The sequence below is a fragment of the Tachysurus vachellii genome, chromosome 22 (genome assembly GCF_030014155.1).
Source record: "Tachysurus vachellii isolate PV-2020 chromosome 22, HZAU_Pvac_v1, whole genome shotgun sequence".
In the NCBI taxonomy this organism is placed as follows: Eukaryota; Metazoa; Chordata; class Actinopteri; order Siluriformes; family Bagridae; genus Tachysurus; species Tachysurus vachellii.
The window spans coordinates 1,202,501-1,215,000 of NC_083481.1; positions in this window are offsets into that span (position 1 = coordinate 1,202,501).

Sequence of the window (12,500 nt, forward strand, 5' to 3'; positions counted from 1 at the left end):
GTGTGTGTGTGTGTGTGTGTGTGTGTGGAGGTCCATGCCTCCAATGCTGAACAGTGTAATTCTATCTCTTCAGGTCGACATTTTAGTGCCAAGGAAAAACTCTGTGTTATTCGTCTCAGTCCAGTGGAAGCTTTTATAACTGAGAATATTATTTGAGGGAAAATGCCACGTGAGGGTTTAGAAACGTGATACGATGTGAGCATGTTGTTTTTTCTGGACATTATGAAGCACGGATCATCGTTTCCTTATATTAGGATGTTATACGAAGTTAAGGCTCACGTTAATTATGAGAAGGATATTTCTTAGTAAAGATCAACAGTTCTTACACGACTGTGATCGACGACCTCCAGAGTGTCTTAAATGACCCCTTCTACATACATTAGAAAATTTTTTCTGCTGAAGCTGCTTTCAGACATCATTTGGCAGTAAATGTTACAAACCTGTAAGAGTGTGAGACTTTATACTTAATCCAGTGCTCAGATTATCTCATGAAGATGTTGGTGTTAATGTGAAATATAACGTGTAATAGATGTAGGTGAGTAAATCCCATATGACTGTGTAGAACCCACATGACTGTGTGGAACCCACATGACTGTGTAGAAGCCACATGACTGTGTGGAACCCACATGACTGTGTAGAACCCACATGACTGTGTAGAACCCACATGACTGTGTGGAACCCACATGACTGTGTAGAAGCCACATGACTGTGTGGAACCCACATGACTGTGTAGAGCCCACATGACTGTGTAGAAGCCACATGACTGTGTGGAACCCACATGACTGTGTAGAACCCACATGACTGTGTAGAAGCCACATGACTGTGTAGAACCCACATGACTGTGTAGAAGCCACATGACTGTGTAGAACTCACATGACTGTAGAACCCACATGACTGTGTAGAACTCACATGACTGTGTAGAACTCACATGACTGTGTAGGACCACATGACTGTGTAGGACCACATGACTGTAAAACCCACATGACTGTGTAGAACCCACATGACTGTGTAGAACCACATGACTGTGTAGAACCCACATGACTGTGTAGAACTCACATGACTGTGTAGAACTCACATGACTGTGTAGGACCACATGACTGTGTAGGACCACATGACTGTAGAACCCACATGACTGTGTAGAACTCACATGACTGTGTAGAACTCACATGACTGTGTAGGACCACATGACTGTGTAGGACCACATGACTGTAGAACCCACATGACTGTGTAGAACTCACATGACTGTGTAGAACTCACATGACTGTGTAGGACCACATGACTGTGTAGGACCACATGACTGTAGAACCCACATGACTGTAGAACTCACATGACTGTAGAACTCACATGACTGTGTAGAACCCACATGATGGAACCATGTAGTGGTGCAGTGGCATCTTGAGGAAAAACATTACAGAGTTTAAACACAAACATCTGCTTTCAGCTGACTGTAACTTTATTCTCACAATTTGAGCATTAGCTAAGATGAATTCCTCCGATTTCCTCTTTACAGTTGAGAGAATGGAATTAATTAATAAATTGCCATTTTCATGTCTTTAATGACATTCTATCATTTTGATTAAATTCTGTAATTCTGATAAAATTCTCTCTCTGTCAGACAGACGATGCCACTTGAGTTACACCTCTGTTTTAGATAAACTTTGACCCCACATGTGCTCATGTCTGTCTGATTAGTAATGAACAAAAATTTAGTATTAAAACCCGTCTTTATGCTTGACTCTGAATGATAATTAGCTGGTTAGCGTAGCAGGTGTGTCCGAGTTAGCGTTGCTTACGGTCTGAGAAAAGCACCATGAAGGTTTGACTTTTTTCCTCTAAAGGTTGTGAAGCTCTACACAATGTCCAAATATTCTGTTTAAGATCCAGTTCCTACTGGTTTTTGGAGCTTTTTAGCTTAAATCCTGTTTGACACGAGACGCTAATTATCGGCTAGCCGTTGAGGAAGCTGGCAGTAATTACTCAACAACCCTGATTCGAGAATGTAAGTAAATTTGCTCTGAGACATTCAGCTGTGCTTGTGTTCACCCAGTTCACTAAATCTCTCCTTTCTGACTCACACATCCACTCCACATTCCTAGCGCAGGAATCAGTTGGCCTGACTTTTGCCATAAATCTTTGTCATAAGGGAGTGACACAGAATGTAATGCAGAAAAAAAGGAAGTGAAGAAAAAAGGAAATCGGGACAAGTCGAAACACCGGGCGCGTGAGTCACGTCCCAAACTGAGACCCCCAACAAAGGTCTGATTCTTTCTATTATTTCAGAGGGAAATGGTCATTAAAGCGACAAGAAACCGCAACCGTCAGACTTTTTTTTTAAACCTGTGTTTTTTATGACATGGCATCCTGCAGTTTATCTCTTGTGGTTAGCAATATTTCACATGACGCATGACGCAGAACTGCTTTGTACATAGATGACACCTTGTAATTTATCTTACTGCTGAAAGCACAGCACAATCTTTGTGTGGGAAACTTGATGAAATGTGAACTTCTTTTTTTTTTTCATTGCCCCAGAGAAAAATGTTTAACATTTCAACCTCTTTAGTTATAGAGGGAAACCCAGGACACCAAAAACCTCATTATAATAAATTCCTTGTAACACACACACACACACACACACACACACACACACACACACACACAAATGAGCATTCAATGATTACAGAACTGTAGAATGGATATAAAAAGTTTACACACCCCTGTACAATCAATTATCTCAGGAGCTTTTACAGCCTCGATGTGAAATTACATAAATAAACATTATGTGAAAAGCAGAAATGTAAAACAGTAAATGAACCTGTTTGCATAAGTATACACACCCCTACACTAATCCCTGGTTGATGAAGCTGTCTCTGTCTTTTTAGTAAGAGTCTATCAGCACGACTTGGTGATATTCTCCTGCAAAATTATTCAGATCTCTCGGGTCGTAAGGACGTCTCCTACACAGCTCAGATCTGGGTTCTGGCTCACTCACTGAAACCCTGATCATCTTCTGGTCTTCTGGTGAAGTCGTTCCTGTGTTGATGTGGATGTATATTTTGGGTCGTTTATCTTCAGCTCAATAGCAGACAGCTGAAGTTTCTGCCTTAAAATCAGCTGGAATTTGTATCTCCTCATCATTTCATCCACCTGAATAAAGCCCCGGTTCTGGCTGTCTGGCTGTCTCTAAAGCCTGATGCTGCCACCACCATGCTGCACCGCAGGGATGGAGATCTTCTGCTGATACAAACAGAGCATAGTGTTTTTTTCTGATGAGAAATGGTTTCTGTTGAATCGCCCTTCCCCAGAGACCAGACGTGATAATATGAGAGTCTGTCATCACATACAGAGAAGAATCAGTACGTATCAGATTTTCCTGAAGCTCCTTTAATGTTGCTGTAGGTCTCTTGGCAGACTCCTTGGTAAGACTCTGTCTTGCTCTTTTTTAAATGTTGGAGGGACGTCCGGTTCTGGGTGACGTCCCTGTGCTGCTCCATCTTCTCTGTGAGTTGACGAGGGACTTGTCTTGGCTTGAGCAGTCTGAGGAAACCAAGAAGATGCGATAAAACCCTTTCAGAAACAGCTGATCTTTATTTGGGGGTTAATCAGAATAACGTCACTGATGACTGAATGCTGTGTGTTATTTCCTTTTGAATGTGATGTCTGAACACAGCGACACGAGCCGATTATAAGTGTACACTGACTAACACCACCAGGTTATTGTATGTTTTTTCCTGCTAAAAAAGTTTCTGATTGTTTTTGACTTAATTCCTATAAGATATACTTTCAGGCTGGAAAAAGTTTTGATATGATTTATCGTGGATTTGATTCTTTCTACATCACAGAAACCTGACACTTTAACAGAGGTGTGTAAAGTTTCTGTACCCGTTTGTAGCCGTCCTGTCTTTAAAAACGTGTTGGAGTACGCTTCCAAAAGTGATATTCGGAGCGTATGCGTCACATGCCCTTGGAGACCTTCTCGTCTCTGGTATCGCCCAATTCATCATTATCCCCACCTGCCTCTGATTAATTCTCCTGCTATCCCATCATCCGTTGCAAAATCTTGGCCTGTCCTTTAAGTGCACAAACCCTGAACCTTATTGTTAATGTGTTTACATGTTCCCTAGTTTCCTTTGTTGAACTGGAATCAGTTTCTAGCTTTTCTGTGATTAAAACCTTGCACTCCCACCCACATTGTTGGATCTTTGTCATCGCAGTCCAACGGAGCAATAACAGTAAACATATTTGAAGGATAACTGAGTTATCTCTTAATGCGAATAACAGCTTCCATGGAGATTCTTCAAATCTTCACATCTAGCTTAAAAAGCAGCACTAAATATCAGATAATATGAATAAAAATAATAAAAATGTGTGTAGTGCTGGTACGGGAAAATAATCAACAACAAGGGGGGTGTGGTTTAGTGGGGTTACTGACTGCACAGCAAATATGAATGCTGTTGCTAGGGAAACAATGATGAGTTATCAGTTATTTATGCATTAGAACGAGCGCAGTATACTGTACAAACCCGTCATGTGCATCTGCGCTAATGTCAGAGCTGCTGGTATAGAAAACTAATTAACTCCTTTTGACCAATCAGAATCCAGAGCTCAGAACCAGCACTGTGGGGGAACGGCAGTTAAATAGCAGTTACACCTCTAACGGGGTAATAAAGGATACCCGAGGTCTCTAAGCGGTGCTCTAGTTGACTTGTTCTAGTGTGTTCCTTTTTGATGAAACAGCAGATGAACAAAGTTCACGTTGGCTTTAGGCCACAAGCACAGAATTTTGGCAGCTTCACTACTTTGTTCTTGAGTCTTCTCTGATCCTGCTGCAAATTACCAAGCAAATTACTAGATAAAGTGCACACTGATACACTCGGAAAAATGAGTCATATTTGTATGACTAACACTTTTATATATATATATTAAAAAAAAAAACAGTTTGCAAACCAGCAAACCAGAAGTTCTCAACACAGTTTCTGCAGGTTCTAATGAAAACATGATTAATCCAGAACTAACCCATGTTTTAGTAAAAGAATAAAGACTAAAGCATTAGGGTTTTTTTTACACCTGGTCACTTCCTGCGTTTTCTGTGATCCGATAGCTACCCGATGGTAAAAAGACCAGGTCTAAATGCCCTCCGAAACATTTTGGAGACGGATATAAATCCGACGGTACAAACCACTTCAGGAGGTGGTCTGGGACGCGTTTCAGATGAAACTGGACAGGTGTAAATGAATGTGGTTGTTCAAGTCACATACGTCAGCGCTATACTCCTCCCAAACAGAAGTACGTCACTCGCAGGTGACTCGCGAGTCGTGTGTCGCATCAGAAACACACTCACTCACTCATTTTCTACCGCTTATCCGAACTACCTCGGGTCACGGGGAGCCTGTGCCTATCTCAGGCGTCATTGGGCATCAAGGCAGGATACACCCTGGACGGAGTGCCAACCCATCGCAGGGCACACACACACACACACACACACTCTCATTCACTCACGCAATCACACACTACGGACAATTTTCCAGAGATGCCAATCAACCTACCATGCATGTCTTTGGACCGGGGGAGGAAACCGGAGTACCCGGAGGAAACCCCTGAGTCACGGGGAGAACATGCAAACTCCACACACACAAGGCGGAGACGGGAATCGAACCCCCAACCCTGGGGGTGTGAGGCGAACGTGCTAACCACTAAGCCACTGTGCCCCCCGCGCCAGAAACAAATAAATGTAAATGCTGTTTTTTTTAACATAACCGTCGTAACAAGTTTTTTCGTCTTCTTTTTAATTGCGTTCTGAAAACCGCACACACCAAAGTGTGTTCCATTTCAATTACCCCGGAAATGAGCTAAAATATATTAGCATTTTGGGGGGGAGCAGAAAGATCGGATCGATATCCGATTCGCCGAGACGCGTTTATGTGGTCTAATGTAAATGGAACAGTTTTAACAAATCAGATAGCTATCGGATCAGAGACAACACGTGAAGTGACCGGGTGTAAAAAGGCCCTTAGACAGAGTGTCCAGGATCCTTTAAACTTTAAGTGTCAGTGAAAGTGTCAGACTTGGGAAATGACCCACATTCTGGACAGATTGTCTCTCTGGTCCAGCTGCCTAAAATCCTCACATTCCTGTAACAAAACCTCTACAAATATTCTAAATATATAGAAGTTGTTTACACCATTTAGTCCTGATCAGAAGACTGCAGTCCTGCAATAGATCAGCTTCCCATCCGGGGTGTTTTCTCACCTCATGCACAGGGATAGACTACAGATCCAGGAATAAAAGGTAAGTAAGTGAAGATGAGTCAATTAATGAGCAAAGACTCAGAGAACAACATGATAATCCTTAGAACATCCTTAAATAATCTTCTTTTTGTAAACTCCATTAATCTGAAGAAAGGAACGATGCTTCCTGAGATATCTTACAGTACTGTAACTATAGGAACATTCCCAATGTGGACATTTCCATGTATTTATGGCACCGTGTATGATGTGGAATGTGTTTCCAGCTAAGATTTTCCAGCAGACTGTCATCGAATGTCCACTAGCTTTATGGAGACGTGTCATGGAGGCGGTACAAGACATTTCGTTTGATTATTTTTAATAATCCGTTCAGACATGTGATGAATTGATATTTTTGTAATCTAACGTTACTAGAAAACTATTTGATGAGATTTAAAAACAACTTTTACTCATACAGTATGTCTTTCTCTCAGAAGACTGACATCATGCGTACCAGGGCATTTTTTACTTTTGTTTTTTCTTTTTCTGCAGTTTCGAACGGACGAGGACCTACGAGGTGTGAAACTAATACAGAGAAGTTCAGTGTAGATAACAAAGGCCTCAGTCACAAGTACAGTAAGTGATTGTTATCAGCGTGACCAAATCATGACTTCACTGAGAAGTACAGTAGAGTGCGGGCAGAAACAGTGAGCAAACATGTTTATGAATAAGGAAAATGTATCACATTCGATCATTTTAGATGTGACGCATCAAAGCCAGAGATGCCACTGCAGTTTCCTGTGCCACCCAAAGCTCAGCCACTTGGAACCGAAGGCTTTGTTGGGTTGCGAATGTTTTCTTTTCTGCGATGATAAAATTCTTGAAAGATGGAACATTTTCCCACCCATGTCTGAGAATGTCTGAGTGCTGACATCGCTGGTGCAGAGCGCAGACTCCACCACATACATACGGGACTAGACACACGGAGATGCAGGTGGGCTGCTGGTTGCCAACAACATTTATGACATGCAAACACACACACACACACACACACACTTTCAGATCCATATAAGCAGCAGAATGATCGGAAGACTTGACTTTTTTGTGGAGATCCCACATCAATGGCATGTTTCCTTGGATTTTAGACAAGAGTTTAAACATCCGCTGGAGATGGAGGAAGAAAAGGCCTCACTCGTTTTTCCCTTTGTCAATCACAGACACCTGTAATGTTGTGCTTCTTTTTCCTATTTTGTAAGGAGGGAATAAATTATGAGATCATTGCGGAGGCGAGATCAGCGCCCTGACAGATCACGAACGAAAAACAAATGGCCATTAAGGCTGAAAAACCATGAGCTCACAGTGAAAGAGTCCATGCATTTATGAAAACTCTACACAATCACACACACACACAAACACACATACACAAACACACACAAACCCACACACAAACCCACACACACACACAAACCCACACACAAACACACACATACACAAAAACACACACACACAAACACACAAAAACACACACGCACACACATACACACAAACACACAAAAACACACACAAACACACATACACACACAAACACACACACAAACACACATACACACACACACAAACACACAAAAACACACACACAAACACACACACAAAAACACACACACATATACACACACACACACACACACACAAAAACACACATACACATACTGTACACACACATTTTTGGATGATTTGAATCCGCTGCTTTTGGTCAAGCTTCTTTTTTTGATAAACATTTTTTACTGATGTTATCAAAGCTATAAGGAAATATAAAAGCCTTAAGATTTGCATTCCAATTAGAACAATTTTTGGAAGATAAGGACCATCAATTATCCCCAAAAAACCCTTGAAGAATGTTTTTGTCTAAAGATGTTGATGCTGTAACTATGACCAGGCATTTCTGTTAACAATAAAAGACATTTTCACAACTTCTCGGTGTTTTAAACAGAAAATACGATCAAGAATCCAAGACTTAAGGCTGCATCCTTTTCGAGATTTCCTGCCATTTATTAGTGAATTTTTACAAATTTAGCCCGGCTATTTTTATTCCACTTTGTAGTCCAAATCCACCCAATTGTTCTGTGACTGTTAAACTTTCAGCAGTCATGAAATATCAGTAAAAATCAGATTTTTTTATCTCAAAGCACAAAATACATCAGCAGTAGAAATTTGAAGTCTGGAGGTAAAAATGTTTCCTGAATCTGCGATGCGTCGAAGGGAATTTATGCCTTCGTCGTGTCCTCGGGGGAAACATTACTGCGTCACACAGCGAGGCGTTCACAAAACACATCATTAAAAGAAAGAAAAAAAAAACCTGATCTAGGCGTAAGGTTTAAAGGTGCATAATTTTGCCCAGGGCCAATCACTGTAAATTATTTGAAATGTTGTCAGAAAGATTTCTACTTCTGTTTTATAGTTTTATAGCATGTACGCAGGGCTTGTCAGAGGCCGTGCCAGCGTGGAGAGGAGAGCAGAGCTGAATAAAGATTAATGCCTTGGCTCTGAAAACACAAAGTCGTTGCTGGGGTGAATCATTTGGATCCTTTTCCAACGCTGTCAGAGCCACACTTAACTTGCTGATTTTGGCTTCAGTGAAGCCGAAAAAACTTACCGAGGAGGTGGAACTGGATTTCATAAGACACCTGAAGATAACGTTCTACAAGCCAGCACTAAAGATCTGTAAGGAGAAACATGAGGGTGTGAGCCAGCTGTGAGCACATTTGGAGAAAGAAATGTTATATTTGATATTAATATCTGAGTATTTGAAATGGACTCAGCTACTGGCCATCATTCTTCAACTGCTAAGAAAGTCCAGCGATGTTAAAGGTGCAGCTTATGTCTTGGTTGTGTGGTGATGTTGCTTCATGCTGAAAAGAAACAAAGAACCAAATGAAGTGTTTTGCAATGCAATTCTCCATCCTGTCAAACCAGATATTGTTACCGTGTGAGATGAGTGAGCTCATCCACCTGTACAGCTTCACCCAACAGCTCTGAGATCCTGGCTGCTGCCAGAGGATCATGGCAGTGATGTTGTAGTTAACCTTTTGTTGCCAGAGCAGTTTGTTACCCCTGGGTACCGGAGGCAATGTCAGAATGTCCTATATTACTGTCCGGTGTCACTAGTAGCGGTGGTCCAACTGGCAGAGGACAACAAGGAAGCATGTCTGGGGCAAGAGAGCATCCCCCTTTCCTCGTTCTCTCTTTCTTACCCTTGCACCCTCAAAACCTGCCCCTCCCTGTGTCTGTCTCTTCTCCACCAGTCAGGTAAAGTGTTGGTCCGGATCTCTGACAGACAACAGGCCACACCTGATGGAGCTGGGATGGATCACCACACATTGACTGATCCAGACTGAAAGTAACCCACTGGCTAGTTGAAGAAGATGCACTGTGTGCAGCAAGTGTGTGTTTGTGTGTGTATGTCTGTGTGTATGTCTGTGTGTGTGTTTGTGTGTGTATGTCTGTGTGTATGTCTGTGTGTGTGTTTGTGTGTGTATGTCTGTGTGTATGTCTGTTTGTGTGTATGTCTGTGTGTATGTCTGTTTGTGTGTATGTCTGTGTGTGTGTTTGTGTGTGTATGTCTGTGTGTGTGTATGTCTGTGTGTGTGTTTGTGTGTGTATGTCTGTGTGTGTTTGTGTGTGTGTATGTCTGTGTGTGTTTGTGTGTGTGTATGTCTGTGTGTGTGTTTGTGTGTGTATGTCTGCGTGTGTGTTTGTGTGTGTGTATGTCTGTGTGTGTGTTTGTGTGTGTGTATGTCTGTGTGTGTGTTTGTGTGTGTATGTCTGTGTGTATGTCTGTGTGTGTGTATGTCTGTGTGTGTGTTTGTGTGTGTGTATGTCTGTGTGTGTGTTTGTGTGTGTGTATGTCTGCGTGTGTGATTTGCTCCATAAAATAAAATGGTTTAAAGAGAATACATGAAAGTAAGTGAAAATAAAAAGCCCTTTTTGAGTCGGCTCAAGTCTGTCGCTTGTCTCCTCATTTCCAGTTGATGCTGTTAGAGTCTGAAGCTAAAGAACAATATAGGAATAATTATTAATAATAAAGAATCACTGAATTATTTGCTGTAATGTTGAGTTTTATTGTAATCTGTTACAGAACTAATGCAGAGCCTGGACAGGATTCATGAATAAATGTGTTACGGTAGAGAAACTTTAATGAAAGTAAATGGTTTATTCACATGATCGCAAAATAAAATGAGTGCCAACATTTATATTAAAAATAAAAAGTTATTATAATAAAAATAAAATGAAATGTATAATTAATGCAGTGGAGTACAAACCCTTACAGTCCTGTTTATCAAAGTGGCAACACAAACCACACACTCCCAACCTTCTGCCCTGCTGCATCACGTCAAGATCCGGTGTTTTACTTCCGCTAAACGTGTTGTGTCACGTCAAAACCAGGAGTTTCTCCAGAAAATGACACAAGCCGACTCCTGGATCCAATAAACACAGCTCTGCCATGACAACTTCACACATAAACAGGCACATAAGTGCTTTTCTACTGTATTGTTGTAATGCTAATGGATGACTGGCATGTTGTACGCACACTACATCGCTGCGTCACAACCGATTGTTCGGAAGTTACGCAATCTGACATCAATTACAGCTCGAGGAAGGAGAGAAGGGAGAGTGACTCTGGAGGCCTGTGTGTTAATCAAACACAGAGATACAGAGTCACGTGTACAGCATCAATGAGCCAAGAAAATAGTCCACTTATAAAGATCGCTAAAGGACAAATTTCTCATTAACTGCTGATGTGTTTGTTCACACTATTTAACTCCATCTGTAATTGTTTTATACCACAGCAGTGATTACAGTGTTTGACTCATTCACTAACATGATGCGCATCTTAACAGTTTCCTCTTGTGGAAAGAAGAGGAACGAGACGTTAATCCATGAGATGTTAATTTCATGTTCTCACTTATGTTATAGCTGCTGGAAACTTTGGGTCCCTCACCAGCCTCTCTTTAATTACTTCTTTTTAAAGTTAAAAAGGAAAAAAAAAACCTCAAAAAATCTCAAAACTTTACTTGAAGATGTTTATAATCATTTAAGAACTATCTCGAGCTACGGTCAGAGCTAATCAACACCTTCTGACCAATCAGAGTCCAGAACTCAGCTGTGCTGTGTATTTAACCTTATATCATCATTCAGTATGAAACTCACTCATAGCAGGGAAAGTTACCTGAGGTAACGACTGCGTTATTAACATCACAACTGAAACTCGTGCTCTAACTAAAACTATTACATAAAGTAATAAAAATGATGATGATTTACAGCAGATAACATTCTGCATGTGGTAAAGAAAGACGTAATAAACTGTATATAATCGTACACTTTAATTACACTACACATTATAGTCTTACATCATGGTGGCTTTTATAATATTGTAATAATATTTTTATTAGTTTTTACAACCCTGAAAACTTCCTGAGCACAAGAACAAATCGTATATCATATAAATATGAGATATTATGTATAATTATAATTGTAACAGGAAAGCTGCTTGAGGAAGCTACTTTAAAAATACAGATGGATGAAGATAACTATGATACAAACCACAATAACGTAGCAACAATTTCAATCATTTACTAATTACAAATTAAAACAAATGACACAGTTTGTTGTAGTTGAAGAATAACAGTGACGTCACCTAACAGAGTAAAACGATGACTTTTATACGTTTATATTATGAACTATAGCGGAAACTTTGTTGATAGGAAGTTGTTATATTATTAATTATGACCTACTGATTTTAAAAGTACTGGCTCTGACAAAATGCAGTTAGGTAAATTAGCTTGTTAAGTAAAGGGTAACTAGGTTACTGTCTCTAATTTTACTAATGAAATGTTCTTGTTTAAGAACCATTTGAACTTTGGTTAAAATCCTTTAGTTTAATTCAAAGACAAAAAGCCACATTTCCAAATTCACAAAAGACAAAAAAACTCATGATTATTGACTGAGATTTTATGTACGTTTACTTTATATATTTAAATTGTAAATTTACTTTGTTAAAAAACTGTTAGCTTCAGTTTATACCTGACTTCAACTTTTACATGTGTGTGTGTGTGTGTTTGCGCGCGTGCATGCGTACGTGTGCATGTGTGTGCGCGAAACAAGTCACTGAAACATTTTCAGTCAAGACTGAGATTCATTTAGTGAGTCAAAGTTTTATTTGCAAACAAATTATCTTCTTCTCATTATTATTATTATTATTATTATTATTATTATTATTAT